At 36.1% G+C, this 15832-nt stretch overlaps 1 protein-coding gene across 2 annotated transcripts in view; it reads left to right on the top strand.

The window, feature by feature from the left end:
• The window catches only part of PRKG1 (protein kinase cGMP-dependent 1), a 1324229-nt gene that overhangs the window by 1017298 nt on the left and 291099 nt on the right, over positions 1-15832 (top strand). The gene's annotated exons all lie outside the window — the stretch shown is intronic.

Raw genomic sequence — 15832 nt, 5'->3', positions numbered from 1 at the left:
CATCTCTTTCAGAATTTTCCACAGTTTACTGTGATCCACACAGTCAAAGGCTCTGACATAGTCAATAAAGCAGAAGTATATGTTTTTCTGGAACTCTCTTGCTTTTTTTGATGATCCAACAGATGTTGGCAATTTGATCTCTGGTTCCTCTGCCTTTTCTAAATCCAGCTTGAACATCTGGAAGTTCATGGTTCACATACTGTTGAAGCATGGCTTGGAGAATTTTGAGCATTACTTTACTAGCGTGTGAGATGAGTGCCATTATGCAGTGGTTTGAGCATTCTTTGGGATTGCCTTTCTTAGGGATTGGAATGAAAACTGACTTTTCCAGTCCCCTGGCCGCTGCTGAGTTTTCCAAATTTGCTGGCATATTGAGTGCAGTACTTTCACAGCATCATCTTTTAGGATTTGAAATAGCTCAACTGGAATTCCATCACCTCCACTAGCTTTGTTCATAGTGATGCTTCCTAAGGCTCACTTGACTTCACATTCCAGGATGTCTGATTCTAGGTGAGTGATCACACCATCATGGTTTTCTGGGTCATGAAGAATATCATGACCTAGAAAGTATGAATATTTTCTTACATAACCATTGTACATTTTAGCATTGTTGAAATTTAGCATTGTTAAATTCTTTTTGCTTTACTTACCATTTACTTTTCAATTTTATCAGTTGAGCTAATTGTTGAGCTACTAATGGCCATCATAGTACTTTCCCCCCTTTTCCTCAGGATCCAATCATGGAAGAGGTATTTGGTCTAGTTGTCATGTCTCTTTTGCCTCCTTCAACGTGGAACATGCCCAAAGACTTTCTTTGTCTTTATGACATGATTTAAAGAAGGCAGCTCCCCTCTTTTTATAAAATAAAATAAAGGGTTGGTGTACCATTTTTAAAGCTTTCTTTTATCAAAAATTCCAAATACATATGTATAGTAAGTAGACTAATACTATGACTCACAACAACCATCAACTTTTTGTCACTTTGATTTCTTTTCTACTTCTACTAATGATATAACTGAGAACGTTAAAGCTGAATATATTGCATACATTATAAATCATCAACTTTGGATGTCTGTGTATCTTCAGTGGAAAGGCCTATTTGTGTACTTTAAAGGATATGGACTAGAATGTTTACAGCCGCCTTGGGCATACACACTGAGGAAACCAGATCTGAAAGAGACACGTGCACCCCAATGTTCATCGCAGCACTGTTTATAATAGCCAGGACATGGAAGCAACCTAGATGCCCATCGGCAGATGAATGGATAAGGAAGCTGTGGTACATATACACCATGGAATATTACTCAGCCGTTAAAAAGAATTCATTTGAATCAGTTCTAATGAGATGGATGAAACTGGAGCCCATTATGCAGAGTGAAGTAAGCCAGAAAGATAAAGAACATTACAGCATGCTAACACATATATATGGAATTTAGAAAGATGGTAACGATAACCCTATATGCAAAACAGAAAAAGAGACACAGAAGTACAGAACAGACTTTTGAACTCTGTGGGAGAAGGTGAGGGTGGGATGTTTCGAGAGAACAGCATGAACATTATCTATAGTGAAACAGATCACCAGCCCAGGTGGGATGCATGAGACAAGTGCTCGGGCCTGGTGCACTGGGAAGACCCAGAGGAGTCGGGTGGAGAGGGAGGTGGGAGGGGGGATCGGGATGGGGAATACGTGTAACTCTATGGCTGATTCATATCAATGTATGACGAAACCCACTGCAATGTTGTGAAATGGTTGGCCTCCAACTAATAAAAATAAATGGAAAAAAAAAAATAATGTTTATAGCAGCCTTGATCATAAGTGCCAAGAACTGGAAACAATCCGAATGTCCTTTATTAGTAAAATGAATTGGCACCTTGTGGTATATTAATACAGTGGAGTAGTATACAGTAATGAAAGTCAGTAAAATAATACTACTTGCAAAACACTGACGAATGTCACAAAAATTAAGTTGAGCAAAGTAGAGTGGATTTTGGTCAAAAACAGGAAAATGACTCTATGATATTAGAAGTCAGGATAGTGTTTACTTTGGGGAGGGAAGTTATGATGATCATTATTAGAGGGTCTTCTAGGATGCTGGTAATATTCTATTTCTATTCTTAATGGGTTGTAATTACATTTTTGTCCACTTTATGAAAATTCATAGAGCTTTAGAGTTGTGCACTTCTCTATGTTCATTATAATTCAATACAAATTATTTTTAAAAATTTAAGCAGGTTGTTTTATATCTCTTAATATATCTATATTTTTATATAAGGACACTGTTTCAAATTATTTTTTAAAAAATCATATAACATTTTACTTATCTTCTTGCCAAACAGTTAAGGTGCTGTTGCATTAAGTGTTCAAAATGAGAAAATTGTTTTGAAATGATGGGAATAATAGTATTTTTTAGGCTTTGCATTCAGGCAGTTTCCCCTTTCTATCTTACTGTCAAAATGTTTTGACTATATATGTTGGAGTATTTTATATAAAATATAAGGTCATAAAAGTTTAAGAGGTTTTTCTCACTGCTTTCCCAGTCATATGAGTGATTGCTTCAGCCTACTGCTGGGAAAAATGTTGGTGCATCTATCTTCTGCAAGTGGATTAGGTTGCTTATGTCATCTAGTGAACTGAATGGTTCTTTATCTCTTTTACAATCTCACAAAAATACTTCATCCTGATCTATACTTCACTTTTTATTATAGCACCTTATTAGTGCAGTAAAAGAAAATGTTTAATTTTGTCATAGACTTGGTAATTTGGAGTAGTCTTCCTTAAAAAAAAATATTGCTATTAAAATGAGCTCTGCAAGGCATTCTTTAAAATGTATATAATATTTCACACATACAATTACACAGTTTTGTAAGTACCCATGAATCCACTATCTAGATATAATACATTTTAGCATTTTACCACATTTACTACAGGTCTTTGTTACATTAAATGACGTGTAAAGTAAAAATTCTTTCAAACCCTCCTCTTTGCTGTCCTACTCCCCTTAACCTCTACCTCCTTTTCCCCTCCCTCCCAAGTGCAAATCTCCTGAAGTCAGTGCACAGCTTTATAATTGTGCTTGTGACATATGTAAGCAAGTATAATAATATGTTTTGTATGTAAAATTTTTACATAGCTTATTGTACAACTGACCCTTGTTGTCCATGGAGGATTGATTCCAGGAACTCACTTGGATACCAAAATCTGTGGAGGCTCAAGTTCCTTATATAAAATGATATAATATTTGCATAAAACTATGCATATGCTTCTATATACTTTAAATCATCTCTATATCATTTATAAAATCTAGCCCAATGTAAATGATATGTAAATAGTTGTAAATACAAGGTAAATACTATATAAATAGTTACTAGCATGCAGCAAATTTAAATTTTGCTTTTAGAAGCTTTGGGGAATTTCCTTTTTAAAAAAAATATTCTTCCATCCACAGTTGAATTGGCTGATGGAGAAATCACAGGTATGGCAGACTGACTGTAGACTGTATATAGCCTTTGCATTTATTTTTTGCACACACTTTGAGATATCAAAATTGAACATGTATTTGTGAAACTGTGTAACTCAGATTGGGACTTGAACCTGTGGTCTTTTAATCACACATCTGGAATCAGGACTTAATGAAGTTCAGGTTCTTGATGTCTTGCAGTAGAAAGACTTCTGTGAGAGACAAAGGAATAGGTAAGAAGTAGGTTTATTTAGAGAGAAACGCACTCCATGGAGTGGGGGCCACCTCCGGAGGCGAGAATGGCACCAGAGTATGGGTTTTCAGTTTTTGGAGGGGTGTGTAATTTCATAGGGTAATGAGCGAGAGGGAGTATTCTGGCTATTTGGGGGAAGGGGTGGGAATTTCCAGAAATTGGGCCACTGTCCACTTTGACCTTTATGATATGCCTTGAAACTGTCCATGGCACCTGTGGGTGTGTTATTTAGCATGTTGATGTGTTATAATGAGTGTATACTGAGGCTCATGGTCTAGTGGAAGTGGGCTTGTCTGCAATCTTGGACCTGTTTGATTCTTTTCAGTTTATGTCGTGTCCTTGGCCTGTGTCACTTTTTTTAAGATTGTGCCCTGCCCCCTTCCCTCTTGTTCAATTGGAGTTTTCTATTTAATGAATATGGCATAATTTATCCATCCATTGTTAGCCCTTGTGTGCTGGTACAACAGTGTTGTGAAAGCTTGTCCTTCACAGGGTCTTCATTCACATCACATTGCAACATTATTTCTGGGCATATACCTGGCAGAGAGATTGCTGTGCTGAGTCATAGAAAATTCACAGTTACTCTACTAGATCTTGAAAAATAGCTGTCCAAGGGGATGTACCAATTTATACTCTTACCAGCAGTAAATAGGAGTTCTTACTTTCCTCCATGCCCTCGAATAATTGGTTTTATTTAAACTTTAGTTGTGAGTTACTCTTTATTAATAAAATAAGCAGTGGATTAGTTTACCTTATCTACATTTGTTATTTTATTTTACTTTATTGTGGAAAGAGTACTTAACATGAGATCTGCCCCCATCACACATTTTTAAGTGCACAGTGTATTGTTGTTAATTTTAGGTACAAGATTGTATAGCTGCTATACATATCTAAAACTCTATCTTGCTTGACAAACTATTCCTCATTGATTAATAATTCCCTATTTCCTGATCTTCCCAATCCTTGGCAACCACAAAATTGTATGAATTTGGTTATTTAAGATACCATATTTTAATATATAAGATAACATGTATCAATATATCAGGATATCATATAATAGGCAGAATCATGTACTATGTATCTTTCCGTGATTGACTTAATTCACTTAATGTAACATTCTGAAGGTTCATCTTGTGTTGAATCCATCTGAACTACCTTAATCTTCAGCTGTTGCATATTGCAGGACTTCTTTTTTCAAGGTTGAATAGTATTCCATGGTATGTATATACTGCAGCTTCTTTATCCATTCATCAACAGATGGATATTTAGTCTGTTTTTCTATCTTGGCCTTTGAGAACCATACTGCAATGAATATGTGAATGTGAACGTCTCTTTGAGATCTTGATTTTAATTCTTTTAGAGAAATACCCAAAACTTGGACTGCTGGATCAGATGGTTGTTCTATTTTTAACTTTCTGTCTTTATGCAATTGTTTTTGCCCTCATAAATTAAATTAGAATTTAACCCCAAGTTAAAAACTCTGACCTGTCCTTTTCTAGTTACATATGCATGTATTGTTGTAGTATAGCAAACATTGAAAGCTATATCCCATCTTGTTAATAGTTTTTCAGAATAATATGTTTTGGACTTTTTTTGACATTCTGATTTGTCACATTTCTTTTTACAGCATTGTATATTTTTGTCATTTTATTGGAGGCATCATTGCTGCCAATGGCAGTTCCCAGTGTATCACTGAACACGAAGCCTCCCAGGAGTGCAGATTGCAAGTCACCGATCTGGTCAGACTGAAGCACAGAAAATTGAGGGACTGAAGCTGCCTCTTCCTAAGGGCTGTCTGGTGTGACACCCCCATGAGGCAGCCACACTTTGGAGCAGATACATTAACCACCAAAGGTGGTTTGAAAGGATCTAAAGGAAATCAGTCCTGGGTGTTCATTGGAGGGACTGATGTTGAAGCTGAAACTCCAATACTTTGGTCACCTGATGCGAAGAGCTGACTCATTTGAAAAGACCCTGATGCTGGGAAAGATTGAGGGCAGGAAGAAAAGGGGACGACAGAGGATGAGATGGTTGGATGGCATCACTGATTCAGTGGACATGGGTTTGGGTGGACTCTGGGAGTTAGTGATGGACAGGGAGGCCTGGTGGGCTGCAGTTCATGGGGTCACAAGGAGTCGGACACAACTGAGCGACTGAACTGAACTGTGTGATATATAGTGTAGTAGCAAAGTGCACACAGAACCTGGAGAAGGGAAACTTACTTCTTTGTGTTTTATGTCACAGAGGGTGATGTAGAAAATGACTTGGGAGGAGTACACGGTAGTCATGTTTTATAAGAGGGACCCATCTAAAACTTTACTCAAGTTGAATTGTGAACTAAGATGGTATGTGGTTCAAAACTTGCATAATACAAGACTCATTTGTACAGGTTGGCAGATATCGTTTAGAAGCTGAAATTGCACTGGCAAGTGCAAGAGTGTCAACATAGTTTATTATTTACTTCTGCAATTTTTAAAATGATATAATTGTTAAAAAAATATTTTCTTTTGGTAGATTCACATTATTTTAAGTTTTGAATGCAGGATGATATTTTAATTGTTTTTCATATTGTACTCAAGATGTGTGCAATTATAATTAGCTAAATCATGGCTGCATTGTAGGATTTTTCCAGGCTGAACAGGGAAGATAGAAGTTCCTAGGAGACCTTTGTTACACCTGTAGATGCAACATAGCCAAGTGTAATTCAAAGAACTATTAGGAAATATTGTAGTTTACAATCTTCAGGTGTCCAACTGCGGACTACTAAAGTGGAACTTCTGGTAATGAGAGTTATTTTCTAGTCTATAAAAATGGTTTCAGTTGGATAGAAGTCGTTGCTGAATGCTGCTTAGGTATCTTGGCTGGGGCTGAGTCCTAATCATTCTGAATGATCTTAACTCCCTCAAGTCTGGATTAAAATATAGCAGAAAAATATATACTGTATCAGGAAGCCTGGTGCTTTCAATTATAAGACAAGGACATGACAGGAAAGTCAGAGTCTGTTCTTGAAGGGTGTTATTTTCTCTGTTTAATGCCATTAATGCTTCACTGAAGAGTACGGGTCTAAAAAAGAAAGTTCCATATTAGAATACTGGACAACCACATGAACTGCTTACCTTTTGCTAATGCTTTATCAATTCCACAGCATATATATTTCTGCAGTAGTTCATTCTAAATTAGAATAATACTGAAGACTGGTCATTTATAGAGCACATCTTGAAGTTGAATTCCATGCCTAATGTTAAGCTTTTTCTTTTCCACTTCACACTGAGTTAGTCAAGCTACTGTTAGAAAGTAACAAAAAATGAGATTAGCCCATGAGCTGAAGTGCTCATGGACTATTTGGAGAATATAGTTCAGATTTATTTCACATGAGTGACAGAGGCAAAGCATGGTTAACTTATCAGCTACACAATATTCAGACCATCTTAGAGCAAATTCCTTAAGTATCCATAATATTATGTATATACTATTAATATCAGTGTTGAAAACTGTTATTGTTCACTTTATTTAGATTTTATTGGATTATAGTTGCTTTACAATGTTATGTTAGTTTCAGATGTACAGAAAAGTGATTCAGTTATGCATACAGGTATATTCATTCTTTTTAAGATTTTTTGCACATATAGGTTATCACAGAACATTGAGTAGAGTTCCCTGTGCTATATAGTAGGTCCTTGTTGATTATCTATCTATCACTGTATTTAAATGACTGATATTGCAAAAATATTTAGTAGTGTTAAAATGTAATAAGCTTATGAAGTGAATATGAAAATTGTATCAATTGTTCTTTTTTAAGATTACTTCTTGTGACTCAGCAAAGCAGTCAGGGGAAGAAAATCTCATCATTTCCTCAGTTGTGATTGTGAGCTTGGAGAAGTTACAGAAGTGCGGATCTAAGTTATATAGTTTATAACTATGTGATCTCCATCTGTAGTCTGCCATTTAAAAAATGAAGGTGTCATGTCTTAAATATAAAATTTATTGATAACATCAGAAAAAGTTAACCTATCTTAAAGGACAATATGCATAGTTTACTCTGGTCTTTTTAGTTTGTGTATGTTTTCAGGAAGAAAAGGGGTCTAGAAGTTTCTGGACTAGGGATTGACCACTGACCACCTTTAATTTTTGTTCGATTAACTCTTGTAATGATTTCCTTCAGTATGTCCTCCAAGGCTATAGTGTTCAGAAGAATTTATTTTAATATAGTAACATGAAACAAGGCAGTCACTTGAAAAGAGATATTTTCCAAGTGTCAATGAAGGAAGAATTTACACAAAAACATTATGATTTTTGATGGGCATTTTCTTGGAGATTTGGGCAAAATAGGAGAGCATGAGATGATGTGAGCTTAATATCAAATTCTACATAGTTTAAACCATAGTTATGCTGAGACGTTGAGCACCAGCTGCCAGAGACAGAGTCCATTGTGGCCTGACCACCATGAAAACACCTGCCCCAAAGTGAACTTTGGTCCCTAGGCTTGGGTTATTTGATTCTTCAGAGTAGCCTTCACCATGATAACAGATGTCCAGGATTAGAAGTGAAACCTCAGCTGCAGTGGTGTCTCACATGTGTGCAGTTCGGAGCACATGAGATGTTAGACCTAGCTTGTTCCCACCGAAAAATAAGATGCCTCTTTCAGACCAGCTGGTATTGTGGACATTCTTCCACAGAAAGAACAGATAAACTATGTTTCTATCTTGAGTAGTCACATCTGGCTGAAAGAAGTGCTCTTAAGGAATGCAGGGAAGTCTGTCCAGTTTGTGTCTTCAATACTCTTGTTTTACTTATTGATCATTGGATATCTTCAAAAAAGAAGGCTTACCATGGAAGTGATTAAAGAACACTTAGGTGTTTCATATATATATCTATATATCTATGTCTATATATAGAGAGAATCAGTCTCCATTGGTAAAAGCATGCATAGTATATCGACAACCAGAGTTAAGAATAAGAGCAAAACATATATCCTATTTGGAAATTACAGATTCTATTAAAAGCTTCAAGTAAAAAAAAATGTGTCTTAAAATTGCATATTTGGTCTTTAAATTTGAGGTCAGTAAATATGTAAGTTTTGTGATGCTCGTGATATAAATGATGTCCAGGAAAGGAAAGGAAAGATGTCTGTGAATTGCCTGTCTGTATTCCTTATACTTTTTCTTTCCATTTTTATTTGGAGCAAGCATCTTTTTCTTGTTGGTTGTAAGACTTTGTTATATTTTTTAGACACTAATCTCTTACCATTCTCTTTGGCTTGTCTCTGAACTTCAGTAAGATCTTTTGTTCTACAGAAAGTTTATGTTAATTTAAATGTAGTTTTAATTGATGTTGTAATCTTTTATTTATGCTTTGACCGTTTTTATATCTTGTTTAAGAAATCCTTCACTTTTCAAGTATCATAAAACTATTCTATATTTTCTTTTAAATGTTACCTTATATTTTTAAACTTTTCCTGTAGGTTCCAAATTACTTTATAGCCTATCCTCTTGCTTCACATTTAGGCAGCTGAGAGAGAAAGAACACAGAAGGTTGTGATAACAGCTTTAGTGTAAAGGAAACATTGGAGGTTAAGAGAAGGTATGTCAAATGCAAATGTAAAAAAAAAAATGGAAAAAACAAAAACAGTTAAACCAAATTGTAGGGACATTATTGGATAGGTGGAAGGAGAGAGGCTTAAAGAAGAAGGAATGGATGAAGCTAGATGAACCCTGTTATACTAGGACTTAAATCCATTTAAGGAGTTTGGTTTTATATTGAAATTGGTAGAGGGCAATTGCAGGGTGTTAAAAAGTGAAAGTAGCATCATCAAATATACATTAAAAAATCATTCTCTGTAATGTGGGAAATGGATTAAAAGGGGCAGGATGAAACAGGACCAGATGGGTAAAAATTGTGTGATAATCCAAGGTTAAGTTTAAGCAACTGAGACCAATGTAGGGACAATCTCTATGCTACACAGCTCCAGAGATGGAGAAAAGTTAAGTTCAAAATAAATTTAGAAGATGTCTTATAGTGCCAATTGATAGCTGTGTCCATTACCTCCAAAGAAGTTCATGATGACGAAAGGAAACTTAAAAAGTTCTAAATAGCACATTTGTCCCAGGACCTATCCTTACTTCAAGAACCGTCTCATAATTCATTGAGCAGCATGCATATCATGAACATGGGAACAATTTAGAGAATCTGTAAAGTCAGCAGAGAAGAAAATATCTACTGTAAGCCAGGCTCATCTTTAAAGAGTAACTTTCCCACAGACCACTAAGTAATGAATCTTTGCTTGTCCTTGTGCTCTTATCCAAAACATCTTTCCTATCTCCCCAGCATGTCATCATGGTACATTGATTTCTAACAGTTAGATATTCTCAGTATTAACAAATTGCTTAACCATACAAGTATTTCAGAGTCTGAAGGTTTAATCATTTAAACTTCATGGCAACATACTGATATTTAATCCGATTGCTGGCTGATCCCATCTGCACTAAAGGAAAAGAAAGTTTTCATTTACAATAAAGGAGGAAAAGCCACTTTAGAGTTATTGTGGATTGAGACAAATTTATATTAATATACTCATTGAATAAGTCTGTAAGTCATCTTGAGATCCTAATTTTCAAGGGATAAAAGGAGATGAAATTCTGCATTTTAGAGTTACCTCCAAAAAACTTTTTGATCCCCAAAGAGGAAAAACAAATTTTTCTGCATGTTCTTATCTCTTTTTTATCCCACTCTCCTCTTCATTATTTTTATGTAATTCAGTAATTATTTGCCTGAATTCAGTATTTTGATGGTTTTAACAGCATTGAGATTTAGACTATTGAATGGGGTAAAACTGGATGGAGAGGGTGAGTCCGGGAGTTAAAATATCAATTTGTGCAATTGTTCTGTGGAGAAATATACATTCTAAGTTCTAAACACCAACTCAAAAAGTAGAAATTTGAAAAACTCTATAATTTGAGAAATACTATAATAACTTTTTAATATAGTTTAAGTTCTGTCTTAATTTATACATGGAAATTGTATGCATATTCCCCATGTGGGTAAGTCCATTAATAAATTGCAGGCATATGATAAATCCATTTTGTATTCTTTCCAGTATTGCAGTGGTTTCCAACCTGAAATCCATGAATCCATCAAAATTATATGCTTAATCTCATGGATAGACGCATGAGTGTGGAAAATGTATACACAGAGAAGCAATATAAATTTCATGGTCTCACCTTTCCTACCATCGATCTATCAAACTAAAGATTACCTATTTCTTTACCATCTTCACTTTCCTTCTTCTTTGGACATACTTTGAAAGTATGGAGGGGGAGATTATTTTTATTTTTTTGAGATAATTGCTTAAGAAGACATTGGTAGAACTTATATAAGAAGTATTGCATCATTTTTTTTTTTTTTAGAATCACACTTCTGTTCTGGGTCTAACATGAAATGATCTCCAGATTACACATCAGAATAATGCAGTCTTCTCTCTTAGATTAATCAAGTGTAAAATTGGACATAATATGTATTTATATGTGTATTCATATGCTTATGTGTATATGTATATAAATGTACATATATATTGATATAATTTCTTCTCAAATGCCTCAACTGAGGTTAAAAGTTGGTTTTCTACTTGGACGTAACCTAGATAATTATTTTCATATCCCAAGTCAGTTTGAGTTAGTAAAAGAAAGTCGGAGTCTGGAATGATGAGTTAGTTTTAAATTGATCTTGTCAGTTTGATTAAAAAATCTGCTCCTAGCTTGATACTTACAAAACTGAGGCTGAGATTTGTGTCTGGTACTTTTTTCCTTATCTGCTGAAGGAGAGAATCAAGTTGAAGACATTGTTTAAAGTTACCATCTGAAAGAAGCATAATATATCATTCAAAAACTATTTTTGTAATCACCTTTTATGAGAAGAAGCTGAGTAGTTTGTAAAACTTACCTTCTCATTATCCAGCACAGACACATGTAAAGCTTGAAGATAGTAGATACCCAGCACAGTTGTGTAAGATATTTCTCCTCTCATTATCCCTGGCTCTTTATTTCATCTTTAGTAAGTCTGGCTCTGTGTTACAGGCTGTAATAAATCTATACTGTGCCTTGATAAATCTTCTCATTAAAATAAAATAATACAGGCTATGTGTCCCTCTTCAAAGCCGTGTGCGAGTAACAAAAAGAATAGAAATTTGGAACAAGAAACTTGGATCAAGGGAACAGACCTGGTGGGAACATTAATAAAAATTTCCATTTAATTGAGCTCTTATGCTTATTTTATGTCGTGCTTATTATAACCAGTGAGTAGGACTGTTATCATCTGTGTGTTCTACATGATAAGACTGAGGCAGAGAGAATTGGAATAACTTGCTTTAATTTATATTTCTAGCAGTTGGCAGTGCTTGAATTTCAACCCTCGTAGGGTCATACTGAGGATTTAAAAGGTTGACACGGGTACAATACTCATCCCAGAGGCAAAGATATGGCACCAGCCCCCCCCGGGGGTGGGAGGAGGAGGAGGCTGAAGAGAAGCAGCCGCCGCTCAGCCTCCTGCATCCCTTTCCTCTGGAGTTTCATCCAGAGGGCTGCAGATTCATTCATATATTACTGCTCAATGATTTTCTTTGCATCTCAGTCGTGAGGTTGGCTTAAAGCCTCCAATTGGTTCTGAATAATTTCTTCCTCACTATCTGGAAACCACCTTTATACAGGCGAAACTTTCCCCCACCTTTAGGACTCTGTCCCGTTCAGCGCTTGGTCACCACGAAGCCTTCCTTGGGAACTTCCCAGGTTAACCTACTGCCATGAAAGACGGTCTGCCTCTGGCACTTGCGGGATTCAACTAAGATATTCCCTGTGAGGAAACAGCACAGGATTTCATGATCCCAGCGTCCTGTTCTACACAGGAAGTCATTCACTTCCTTTAGCACCTCCGTCTTTTTGAGGGTGCCACACCGTCTTCACACCGCCAGACTGCTACCCTTTCGCTGACTTTCTCCCTCATTTTTCCTTGCTTCTCCTCTTAGGGATTTGTACTTCAAAGGCTTGGTTTCACAGTGTAATTCCCTTACCTTGACTTTCACGTTAGTCTTTCAGTCTCCCTCTCTGCCCTTCAGAGAAGACCACATGGATCCATTTCTCCACGTGGCTCCGTATCGCCATGTTCCTTTGTAGGTTAAGCAAGAGGTGTCCTTATCTCAGGGAGGCAGTGTGTATCTTTGAAGACCTCCAGTGGAGGCAATGTTGCTAGTTCACTGCCCATCTAGGAACACTGTTGGGTGTTTTCTCACAGGAAATCATGATTTTCCTTTGGCCCTATCTCAGCTGTATGTGCTAGTCAATTCCCAAGCTCTGCTCTCAGGGCATGTGTGGAGGCATAGACTTTTCCAGCTGAAAAAGACTGAGCTGTCCCTGAAGAGCCCTAATCCCAAGGTCTATAGTGCTTTTATTCTTTGCAGTTTTATTCTTTGCAGTATTCTTTATCATTCTCTCCCAAAGACTACATTCTCCTGCATAGCTCCCAGAAGGAAAGACAGTGCTGTTTTTCCTTCATGTATTGACACACACCTGCTAAGCTTTCACAATCTAGAGGGAAGAGAATCCTCTTATTTGACATATAGAACACTCATAGGTGCTCCCTAAACTTGAAAAGAAGCGTTATTACTTCTATCACCTTGACAATGAAGTGTGGTAAACTGACTTCAACACTGAGCTAAAGGGAAATTCTGACAATGGCAGCCTCCCACCATCACTCTCACTGACACTTTTATGAGTACTTAATAGACAGCAGGTACCTTGCATACATTAGCTCTTTGGATCTTCATAGTAACCTTGAAACGTAGTTGTTATTATCTCTACTTAATATTCATAGGAACTAAATTTGGAGAGGTTAAATCACTTGCTTATGATCACATAAGTAGTAAAAGACAAGCTTTGATTTCAAAGCCATTTGTTGGCTCCAAAGCTTATGTACTTTTTACTCTCTCTAGTATTGACTGCAAGCTATTTGAACAACTTTGAAACCACTGACATCGTTCTGAGCAAAATGTTATGGTTAATGAATTGTAGTTGTTAGCTGTTTGACAAAATGCCTGTTTTAATAGTGAATGAGTCCTAGACAGGGTCCTATCATGTATGACCATGAAGTTACATTGGCTTTATCTTAAATTGAGTTTATATGAATATGTATGTTTTCTTTATTGATATATGAAAGTTAAAATTATATTCTTCATGATAATTTCCTATGAGTTGTATGCAATAAAAATATTTTTCTTTTTTGTGACATCACTTTATAGTAATTTGAGAAGATTAATACTAAAATATTCTATCAATGTTTCATTTACATTTTGTGTTTTTAACAGTTTTATTTAATGAGTGTTTATGTCTTTAGATATTTTCTTATATTGTCTTCTAGAATTATTATAATTGATTTGAAGGTCTGGTATGCTGTAAGAGTCCAAATTCATTTTTCCTATATATTATACTGAATTATGCCAGTAATCTTTACTGTGGACTTCCCCTGTGGCTCAGCTGGTAAAGTATCTGCCTGCAATGTGGGAGACCTGGGTTCGATCCCTAGGTTGAGAAGATCCCCTGGAGAAGGAAAAGGCTACCCATTCCAGTATTCTAGCCTGGAGAATTCATGGACTGTATAGTCCATGGGGTCGTAGAGTCAGACACGACTGAGCAACTTTCACTTTCACTATTGTAAAGTACGCCTTCCAGTCACTCAGTAATCTGCAATACCACCACTATCATGTCCAATATATATTCACTATCTATTATATGTTACATTTAAACATATCTATTTAATTGATTCTATTCTATTCACTTGGGCTATTTGTCTATATCTTGTCAATATCATATTCTCTTGGTATCTATAGCCCTATAATAAGTTTTGATATCTGTTGAGATAAGTTCCAGATCTTATTACTCTTTAGGAGATTTCCAGTTGGTCTTGATATTTTGATCTTCCATATCATTTCAAAATAATTTGAGATCCAAGATATTTCAAATGTGACATTTTGTTTATAATTATTGTAAAACTATAGAGTGAGTTGGGTAAAGTTGACATCTTTATGATATCAGGTCTTCTGGTTCCTGAATATGTTATATCTTTTCATTTATTTAAGTCTTCTTGGATGTCTATCATTAATATTGTATTATTTTCTTCTATAGAGGTTTTATAAATAATTTATTCCCAGAGATTTAATATTTAGGCAAACTAAATACTCTGTATTACAGCACAGTTTCTAATCATCAGTTCAGTTCAGTCACTCATACGTGTCCAACTCTTTGAGACCCCATGGACTATAGCATGACAGGCCTCCCAGTCTATCACCAGCTCCCAGCGTTTACTCAGACTCATATCCATTGAGTTGGTGATGCCATCCAACCATCTCATCTTCTGCCATCCCCTTCTCCTCCTGCCCTCAATCTTTCCCAGCATCAGGGTCTTTTCAAATGACTCATTTCTTCGCATCAGGTGGCCAAAGTATTGGTGTTTCAGCTTCAACATCAGTCCTTCCAATGAACACTCAGAACTGATCTCCTTCAGGATGGATTGGTTGGATCCCCTTGCAGTCCAAGGGACTCTCAAGAGTCCTCTCCAACACCACAGTTCAAAAGCATCAATTCTTCAGTGCTCAGCTTTCTTTTTGTCCAACTCGCACATCCTTATATGACTACTGGAAAAACCAAAGCTTTGACTAGAAGGATCTTTGTTGGCAAAGTAAAGTCTCTGCTTTTTAATATGCTGTCTAGGTTGGTCATAACTTTTCTCCCAAGGTGCAAGTGTATTTTAATTTCATGGCTGCAGTCACCATCTGAAGTGATTTTGGAATCCAAAAAAATAGTCTTTCACTCTTTCCACTGTATGCCCATCTATTTGCCATGATGTAATGGGACCCAATGCCATGATCTTAGTTTTCTGAATGCTGAGTTTTAATTTCTTTATTCACTTGGTGTCCTGCTACTTTGTTTGGTATTCAGTTACTTTTTATTAAATTCCAGTGGTTTATCAGTGTATTCTTTTGGATTTTCTATGTGCATAATTATATTAGCTGCAAGTAATGACAGTTTTTTCCTTTCCCTCACTTCCTTTATGTTCTCTCTCTCTCTCTCTCTTTTTTTTT

This window comes from Muntiacus reevesi, chromosome 2 (assembly GCF_963930625.1).
Source record: "Muntiacus reevesi chromosome 2, mMunRee1.1, whole genome shotgun sequence".
Taxonomy (NCBI): Eukaryota; Metazoa; Chordata; class Mammalia; order Artiodactyla; family Cervidae; genus Muntiacus; species Muntiacus reevesi.
This window is presented reverse-complemented; position numbering and strand designations above follow the sequence as displayed.